Source organism: Tamandua tetradactyla, chromosome 14 (genome assembly GCF_023851605.1).
Source record: "Tamandua tetradactyla isolate mTamTet1 chromosome 14, mTamTet1.pri, whole genome shotgun sequence".
NCBI classification, from domain to species: Eukaryota; Metazoa; Chordata; class Mammalia; order Pilosa; family Myrmecophagidae; genus Tamandua; species Tamandua tetradactyla.
Window position 1 is genome coordinate 8,505,801 of NC_135340.1, and position 10,207 is coordinate 8,516,007.

Consider the following 10,207-nt stretch of genomic DNA (forward strand, 5'->3'; position numbering starts at 1 on the left):
ATCTGAATAAGACTTTAAGTTATGAGCATACATTGTTCTTCCCTCTTTAATAATTAGAAAATTAGTCAATGTGCCCTGCCTTTAAGACAAGGGTTCTGAATGTGGGTTTCACTGACCCTTGGGGAGTTCATGAATGGACTTCACAATTTGTAAAGTCACCAAAATTACACAATCCTAATATTATGCTTATGCACATTTGTACATTTTCTTTCCTCTGGTCAAAGATTCCATAGTTTTAAAAGCACATTCTCCAAGGGGTCTGTAATACCCAAAAGGAATAATAACTATTGTTATAAGATATTATTTATTCATCAGAAAATGTAATTAACATTAATATTATTATTATTAACATTATTATTATTGACCTTGGCAAGAGCAGCTTCAATAATTTTTAAATGAAGTCAATGGAGGCACCGTTTATCACATGAAGACTTTATTTCTGGGAATTCTGCTGAGAGAGAAAGGTGGGAGGGGGGCAGAAAGCCTACTTTATAATTAAGGAATTATAAATTAAGGGATTATAGGCATTTACAAAGTTTTTGCAACTGCAGTTGAGTGCTTTGTGGCATTGTTACTCTCACCATTTACTTGTGGCAAAACTCCTCAGTCTGTTATACATACCACTAAACAATTGACTAAAATGTGTTCTTTTACTTGTTATTCATTAGGTACTTATCTGTTGTCTACACTGTGCCTAGGACTTCACCAGTTCTGGTGGGGAAGCCTAGAAAATTTCAGTATTGCATCCTGCAGAATTATTATTTCTGATGCTGCGGCCCACAGTTTTTTCACTCAACTCTGCTGCTTCTCACATAACATATAATGTTATACAAATTGCGTTTTCCTTTATAGTTATGCTTTCAAAGTAGGGGGTATGTTGAGCATGGGGTGACATTAATCACAGAAAAAGTATTGATGAAAATGAGTCTTACAGAGGGATTTGAATGAAATTTTGGGCATTCATTAGGGAACCAGCTGTATAAAGACATTCCAGAAAGAGAAAATTACATGTCAAGCCATACCCATGGGAATGACCATTATTCTATGTGGGAAATGCTTAGGAGATACCCCTATTGGAGCCGCAGCCCTTCGTGCGTCTTGAGCTGAGAGGTTGAGTAAGTCCGGCCTTCCTAATCACGATCTGATTTGGTGTGTAGCTCTTGTGACTTACCTACCCTTTTGACATCGTTGTTTTTAAGAAAAATTAGAAATAATTATTTTCTTTTCAACATTTGTGCACAGCAAAATTTGAAAATTAGCTTTTGTTGCATAAATAATGCATTCTTATTAATTGCTCCAGAAATACTCGTCTATTCCATTTGGAAGGATTTTGTTTCTGGAGTGTGTACTAATGGGTTTCTCCATATCTGCAGGGTTCCTCTACAGCAAAGGCTCTTCCCACAATCACAGTGATCCCTGTAAAATCTAAGGCAGATCAAGCCAGTCCTCTGTTCAAAATTTCTAATAATAAAATCCAGGGCTCTTATGTTGACTATGAGGACCTACAGGTTGTGTCCCTTGCTGGCAACTTCCCTCTCCTGTCCGCCCCCGCCATCTCTATCCAAACAGCTTGTCCCTTGACCTCCTTTGGATCTCTGCTCAATGACATCTCTAATCACTGGGTCTTTTCTCACTACCTTATCTAAAATGCTCCCCCCTCCCCCAACTCTGCCCCAGCACACTCTCTTCTTCCTTACCTTGATTTTCTTTATTCTACTCATCACTGCTGGACATATTATATGTTTACTTGTTGATTGTCTGTCTCCTGTCACTAGAATAAAAGTTCAATGATAGTTATGTTCAGTAGTCTATCACCACAACTTGAAGAGTATTGGCACTCAACAAATATTTGTTGAAGGAAATTAATTTTCAATAATGCTAACATATTTAACAATTTTAATTGGGAATAACATTTTAAAATTTAATAGTAACTAATATGAGAGCTATGCTGTACTAAAAATACTTTCACAAAATAAAGTAATTGAACAAAATTGTCATGCAATGCCAGATTATGTGCTAGAAACTCTTAACACCCACATTTTATTGTGGTGGTGGTATTTTCAAAAGCAGACATGAATGCTTTCTTTAAAATGTGAATGCCAGTAATATGCAGTGGATGGGGGTAAAAAATCCAGAGATGTGAACAAATCAACAAAATAATCTGCATTTTTCTTTTGGGGGAGTGGTGAGAACATTAGGGAAAGTCTGGGTGAAGTTGTAAGTGACAAATCTAGTATCAAGATGAGTTTGCACTGAAAGCCACTGCTTGGAGTGTTTTGTTTATAGCTGAAATGTCAACCCCCATGAGTCTGGATATATTCTGGCCAAGCCAGCCAATGTCTACCATTACCCCCTGGGTATTAGTAGCCAGGCTGTCTGTCTTTTTTTCAGGAAGGAGTCAGGAGTTGCTGTTTTATATCGTAAATGCTCTCTGGGGATGGACGTGGATGGCTAAAGAACCATCTAAGGCCAAGTCAGCCTCCAAGCACATGTCTATGCAGGTGTCCTTGATCTCAGCAACACAACCTGTTTATCCACCTGCTAAAGACAAAGGAAAATTGGCAAACAAGAGAATTATACTGTTCAACTGTGAATATGTACCATTTGAAGTCCTCCTTCAATATTTCTTGTTCTCCGTCTCTAATTCCTAGCTGCCTGCCAGCTTAGCTAAGGCTGAGAAGGAAATAGTAGCATGTTATTTGTAAGTTATCTAAGACAGGCAGATCATCTAGCTCGGTAGGGGTTGTGTTGAAGAGGTTGGCATAACTGGAAAATAGTATAGGCTTTTTTGAGTTAGCAATGTTTTTATGTATGTCAAAAAATTTCTTTTTGAGCATCCCAGTCCTTTACAGTGTTCTATTACAAGTAGAGGCATCAAACAAAGATCTGATTAGCTATAATAGAAATGATGGCCATGCATGCTTTTTCTTTTAACTTTTTAAAATTTGAAAATACTTTAATAATTGATATTGATAGAGAGACTGATACACAATACAATTATTTATTTTACAAGGAGATTTGGTACATCAGGGAATCATCTTGAAGTATCATACATCAGGCTTTTATTCTTTTTACATTATGATTGTAAATTGGTAATTATAAGGAAAGGGAACGCAAAATCCATTTAATTAAAAACAAAACTAAACCAGAAAAGACTTAACTCCCAAAGTATCTTGTTTCAAAAGAACTGATTCTTTAACAGACCAGAAAATCATAAGTTCCCATCAGTTCTTCAAAAACATTTTTATTGTAAAACTTTAGGGTGATTTGTGCCAAAAGAGAGCAGCAAGTAAGATCCTGAGTGTCCTTTCTTATATTGCCATGTTATAAGAGGTATAATGCAGTGACTTTCAACTGACATGCCAGCCTGGTGGGAAGGTTTCCCCTGGAGGAAGTGGTGGCTGGTGAGGGAAGACCCCTCAAGTACGCTGCAGTATTAAAAAGTTCAAAACCACCAACAAAATGTTCAGCTGTGCCCCAGGGGCAGCACATGACAATTCTTTTGGTGAACTGCTACATTCACAGAAGTGCTTTTCATCCCAGAACTGCACCCTTGAGGCTCCAATTCTGGTTGTGCTGGGAAGAAGTACTGAATACAACCCTAGAGGATGAAGCAGCAAACTAGCCCTGTTTGGGGGGAGTTTAGTTTCTTTCTCAAACTTCATCATGGATGATGGTAGACTATAAAATATTTGCTGTCATGAACTTCCATCTCTGAGTTGTAAATTAATTCTTTTCTTATGGCAGCCAAGTGAGCAGGAATCAGTTTGGTCCAAGTTTTGTCAGCTCACCAGTTGTAAACTTCAGCATCTGTTATCTCAACATATTCATTGACCCTCAGAATCTTCCCAGGCACCATGAGTCTGTGCTCTCTTGTGAACCAAGGTTTAATCTCTCATCTTCCTGCCTAACTTTTGGCTTCCTTTTTAGTGTCCAGTATATTTCATTGTTCTTTTCCTTGGTGTTTGATTCAGGTGCCAGATCAGTGTGCTTCCAATATGGTGCCATTATTTCATTTCACTCCTTCTTGCTTTTTCAGGGCCGAGAATTCAGGTTCAGTTTTGGGTTCACTGAGTCTGTGGTTCAGCGTCATTGCCAATGTGTCTTTCCTCTTTATTTTGTGGGCCAAAGAACTGTTTTGACCTTCATCTTCATCCTCTTCATCTCCGTACCCAATGCGACACTCTGAATCAGAGTCACTCTCCTTTCTCTTCGATTTCCTCCTGCAGACATTGCAGAACTTTAGGAATGATTGAGGCAGATGCCATGTATTTGCTGAATGCACACGGGTAGATTTGCTGCTCTTCTTCATCATCTGGAACTTTCAGCATTTCAGTAGTCACCTGGTCTGACCCAGGGTATTGCTGTCCTCATAAAAGTTGCCATTGTTCCTGAAGAGCAATAAATAAGCTCTGTAAGAGCCGTCCAAGGGAGGATTCATGGGCAGTGGGTTGGTCAGGGCCTGCTGGATTGGAATATGCAGTGGGAGTGGGGGCAATTTAGAGAACACACAGGGCTCCCCAAAGCTCTGCTCCAACATCCTCTTGGACACTTTCTTTTTTTGATCTTCCTGCTAAGGAACCACCAGGGATAGATCTAAGGAAGGTAGAAACTCAAGTTTTGGCACAACTTGAAGGCTTCTTCACGGGGAATGGTGGGGATCATAGGGACTCTGAAGGCATATGAGTGGGCAGTGGGGGAGATTGGAGGAGGTGGGATAATCAGCAGAGGTATGGAGCCCACAACGTATGTCCTCTTCTCTCTTTGATAGCTTGGTACTTTTGTGGTGGCAATGGGAGCAGACTCCGAGGTGGGTGCCAACGGTTGATGGAATGCCTCTTTTACATAGTAAGGGTGGTGATGGTTTTGATAACAATGTGCCACTGTCTATTGCTTGGGACAGTTTAGCAATGACAGGATTGCTATTTCTGTGAGCTGGTGTAGGGGGAAGTAGAGGGAGCTTCTTGGCAGCAATGGCATAGGTCAAGCTTGGGGTAGCTGTAGTGTTAGTGCTGGCAGGAGTAGCAGGCAGAATTCTTAGTGTTGGGGAAGGGGTGACAGAGGAATTAACAGCCTTTGCTAGGTTCATAGCAGTAATGATGGGAGCAGGTGCTGTAGTGGTGGAGGAGACAGAACTTTCCATGATGTCAGAGAAAGTAATATTCTTTGCTTACTCATTGCTTGCTTCATGAGAAGGGGACAAGTGTCTTTGGGTGGTGGGGGACTAAAGGCTGTTTGGGTGCATTCTCAGGAACAGACTCTGCTTCAAAATTAGGCTTGCTTCCAGTTGAGGCAAGTTGCTTTTTTGCATCCTCTTCTGGAGCAGGTTTCCTAAGAGTTACTATTCTTCTTGGTACTTCCTCCACTTGGACTGGCCTAGAAGATCTGGCGCACCAAATGGGGGTGGTATGACTATTCCTCAACGTGGAATGGCTCAACTTCCCTGTATCCTCACAACCCTGTTCTGGGTCTTCCAAAAAATCCGTCCTTTAAGCAGTTCTTCTCTGGGTTTTCATGTAGATATCTTTTGCTCTAAAACTTCTGATGTCTTTTTGAATTTATGACTACTTTTCTTTTCTGTTCTTCCATGGTTTAAAGATTTTGCAAAGCCTGACAATTTGCTCTTCCTTTTGGTGAGAGGCATCATATCACCTGCTTCCATGCTGTCCATGACCATCCCTGGGTCTGCCATGGGCTGGCCCTGCTTTTTGGTTAGAGTCTGGGAAAATGTCCAAATCAAGGCATCATCAAGGTGATGCTTTCTAACCAAAGACTGAGTTAACTTGTCTAATAAGCCCATCAAACTCTTTCTTTCCAGGATATGTTAATTGGTGTACATAATCAGATATCACTAAAGGGGAGTAGGGGACTGACTGATTGCCAGGATTATTGTCTTGACTTAGTTTTTGCCAGGCCCAAATCACACCACAGGGACATTCTAAAGCCCACATGGAAAGTAGCCTTGTGGGACAATGCAAACGACTGCAGTCATTCCCTCTGGAAACATCACTTCAGTAGGGTCCAAAAAATCGTGCCATGCCTGTAGCTTCATGCTTTGAGTTCTCTGAGGATTCAGAGGACTATAAGACTTTGTAGTTGGGTCACAGTGTAAACACTTAAGAGCCCTAATCTCTGGATTAATTACTGGACCCATTCCCAGCAACTTTCTCAACCCTCATTTCTGGTTGCTCCCATCTCAAACGAATTGCTTGAATTTACAGACTACCTTGTCTTCTCGCCCTCCCCATCATCCCTTTCCAACAAACTTTATAGGTTCCTATAGAATTTACTGGCTTCACTATCCTCCTTATATATCTCCCATAGTTTTGCATTTGACAACACATAAGCCTTAAGTATTTTTTTCTAGAAGGGAGTCTCTTCAAGGATTCTAGCCTTTATGGACCCTTTTTCTTGATTTTCCATCTACTGAGCCCCTTATCTTTCTTTCCATCCTTGAGATGAGGGCTATATAGTCCTGGAAAATATATTCCATTTTGAACATAGTCTCCCAGCCAAAGGTGCAAAGTCATTGAAGGATCTGCTTGTGCTAAATAGTCCATCATTCTGAGACAAAATGCTATCAGAAGTTCTTCTCTGAGGATGCTAGGTCCTCAAAACATCATCCCAACACCACAAGCTATCAAGCTATCTCAAGATGCTTCAGCCACAGTAGTGCTATAACTGTTTATATTTATGTTCTCAGAGAAATTTCCCTGATGATAGAATGTGTACCCAGTTCCACCAGTTCAAATATGGAACAGGAACACCTGCCCTGGCATTATTGGTTGACACATACAACTTACTCTGCCATATCTGATCATATGTTTTGACTCCAAGTGTTTGCCATTTGCCTTCTTTCAATAGCACCAATATTGTTCCCCTCATAATTTAAATGAACAATACAAGTCTCAAAGATTCTTCTGAGAATGCTGATGACAGCAATTTCAGAGGGACTCAGTTCTTGTTTTTGTAATGCTGTACTTCAGGTCATTGCATAATATATGGCAAGATAATGTTTTTGTTGTTGTTGTTTTGTTTCATTTTGTTTTTTACTTTTCTTGTAAAAAATAACATATGCACAAAAAAGCAATAAATTTCAAAGCACAGCACAACAATTAGTTGTGGAACTGATTTCAGAGTTAGGTATGGGTTACATTTCCACAATCTTACATTTTCACTTCTAGCTGCTCTAAGATACTGGAGACTAAAAGAAACATCAATCTAATGATTCAACAATCATACTCATTTGTTGAACCCTACCTTCTCTATATGACTCTGCCATCACCTTTAAACTTTCTCCCACACTTTAAGGGTATTTGGACTATGTCCATTCTAACTTTTTCATGTTGGAAGGGGCCATCAATAATATAGGGTAGGGAGATGGAGCTAGCTGAGGTTCTGGAGAGGCTGGCCCTTCTAGGTTTCAGGACTTACCTGGTCCAGGGACTCATGTGTTTCCTGGAGGGTGTAAGTTTCTGGAAGGTTACCCTAGTGCATGGAACCTTCATAGAATCTTGTGTATTGCCCTAGGTGTTCTTTAGGATTGGTAGAAGTGGTTTTTGTTGGGGTTTGACAAGTTATGATAGGAAGCAATGCCCAGCTGGAGCTTGCATAAGGGTGACCTCCAGAGTAGCTGCTTGACTCTATTTGAACTCTCTCAGCCACTGATGCCTTATTGTTACACTTCTTTCCCCCCTTTTTGTCAGGATGGCATTGTTGATCCCATGGTGCCAGGGCCAGACTCATCCCTGGGAGTCATCTCCTACACTGGCAGGGAGACTTTTACCCTTGAATGTAAGATAAGGGGTTTTTAAATTAAAAGTTGTCCACTGCTTCAATGTCTTCAGGCTTATCCTTCTGATCTCCAGGTCAGGATACCAAACCTGCCCTGGCATTATTAGTTGACACATACAACTTACTCTGCCATATCTGGTCATATGTTTTGACTCCCAGTGTTTGCCATTTGCCTTCTTTCAATAGCACCAATATTGTTCCCCTCATAATTTAAATGAACAATACAAGTCTCAAAGATTCTTCTGAGAATGCTGACGACAGCAATTTCAGAGGGACTCAAGTTCTTGCTTTTATAATGCTGTACTTCAGGTCATTGCATAATGTATGGCAAGATGATGTTTTTTTGTTGTTGTTGTGTTGTTTCATTTTGTTTTTTACTTTTTTTGTAAAAAATAACATATACACAAAAAAGCAATAAATTTCAAAGCAGCTTGGAAGGGAGCTCTTCTGTTCCCACCTGTCTCTCATCCTTCATCATCCCTTTTGTTCTATAGGACTCACAAATATTTTCTTCCCAGTAAGGAGAAAACTGGGGTGTCAAATTTAAAGAAGCCTTATCTCAGCTAACTTCATCCTTTTCATTCATCCTTTTCGGGGCTCCCTTGGTCAATGGTATTGTATCACTGGCCATTGCAATGGGGACTTGCTGTTGTCCCTCAGGTGACTCAGATAAACTTGTTTTTTGCTTAAAATTTTTTTTTTTACTGGGGAAAGTGGCATGGCCAGCATGTTGGGCACTGACTGTCATACAAGTACATAGTGATCCATATTTTGAGAATTTAGGAGGAAAAAATCCTAGCAAGGTACATAGGATCCTCTGAACACAAACTGCTATTCTTTAGAAAGGTATGCATGGGTTGGCAGAGCTAGGCAGGCTGTGAAAAACTCTCCATTCTTTGTTACCCTAACCCTGCATTGTTTTCCATGTTTATAGGTTGGGCTGAGAAGGGACACTGAGTTTTCTAAATCACTGCTACTTAAAATGTGATTCAAGGACCCATGCCAATAGCAAATTTGTTACTGATCTCAATTAAACAAGTACAGATATTGAGAGTAAACCTATAGATACTTTTATAGCAATTCGACATTGTTATGACACCCTAGTGTGCAATCAGTGGACTCATCTTGCTGAACTGGGTATCTATCTGCTCATGTGTTGTCACGCTCACATGGTGAGTTATAAGAAGCATAAGCGTGTACTAGTCATAGATAATAAGACCACAATCCATCTGTGACAGATTAGAAATAAAAATAGCTTGAGAAGTACTGTCATATAATAATATAATAAAATTGGTTCTATTAATAACAAAGTGGCTTAATAATATCCATGGCCAAAATTTTTGAGGACCTTCTGCAGCTTAGCTAGGAAATTTGTATGTCAATGTTTCTGATATTTGAAGTCATGCTGTCCTACTGAATAGCCTTACTGTTAAGACAACAGAGCAGGGGAGAGAAGGGAGTCCTCATGGCCATTCAGAACCAGAGGTTTGTCTCTTTAGCCACCATCTATGGTCTTCTTATGGCATGTCTTAGTTTCTAGGCTACTGTGCCAAAGTACCACAGCTAGTTGGCTTTAAAATAGAAATTTATTGTCTCTTGGTTCTGGAGGCTTGAGTCTGATACCAAGGTGTTGGCAGGGCCATACTTCCTCTTAAAAGGGAGAATTTGTTCCATGCCTCTCCCTTGACTTCTGCTAAGTGACTGGAAATCCATGGAGTTTCTTGGCTTGTGGTAGCATAACTCAATCTCTGCCTTCATCACATGGTTGGCTGTCTGTGTCTTAATTAATAAGACCCAATCATATTGGGTTAGAGTCCATCCTAATCCAATTTGGAGCCCATTTTAAATAATAACATCTTCGAAGATCCTTTTTACTAATAAGTTCACATTCACAGAACTTGGTGTTAGTACTTGAACTGGTCTTTTGTTGGGACACAATTCAATCCATAACACTACCTCAGTAAAAGAAACTTCTACATGATTAACCCACTCTAGTTGGCTTTTCTGTTCATAGAGCCGAATATACTCCAAAGAGAAATACTGACAGGACACTTTTGACGGACAGCTACAGTAGAGAAGCTAGAGTGCTGGCACCATTGGATCACTCTGCAAAACAACAACTCTTACTCATTGAGGCCAGCAGTATAGTATTTCTTTACCTGCCTTAAAAATGTGTGTGTGTGTCTGTGTGTGTGTGTGCTTGTAAACTAAATAATTTAGTCTGTAGTTTGTAGAGATTTTCTTAATTTTTACCTAATGTCCTTTTACTGTTCTAGGATCCCATATAGTTACATTTAGGTGCAATGTCTGTTTAGGCTTCTCTTGGCTGTGGCAGTTTTACAGAATTGTTTTCCCCCCCTTTTTTAAATTGGGCTTTTTAAAAATGCAATTTTATTGAGATATATTCACACAC

General features: G+C 39.9%; 1 pseudogene; it reads right to left on the bottom strand.

Annotated features, from left to right (window-relative positions):
* Positions 1-3,664: 3,664 nt before the first annotated feature.
* LOC143654791 (phosphatase and actin regulator 4 pseudogene) lies at positions 3,665-5,677 on the bottom strand (annotated as a pseudogene).
* Positions 5,678-10,207: the final 4,530 nt, after the last annotated feature.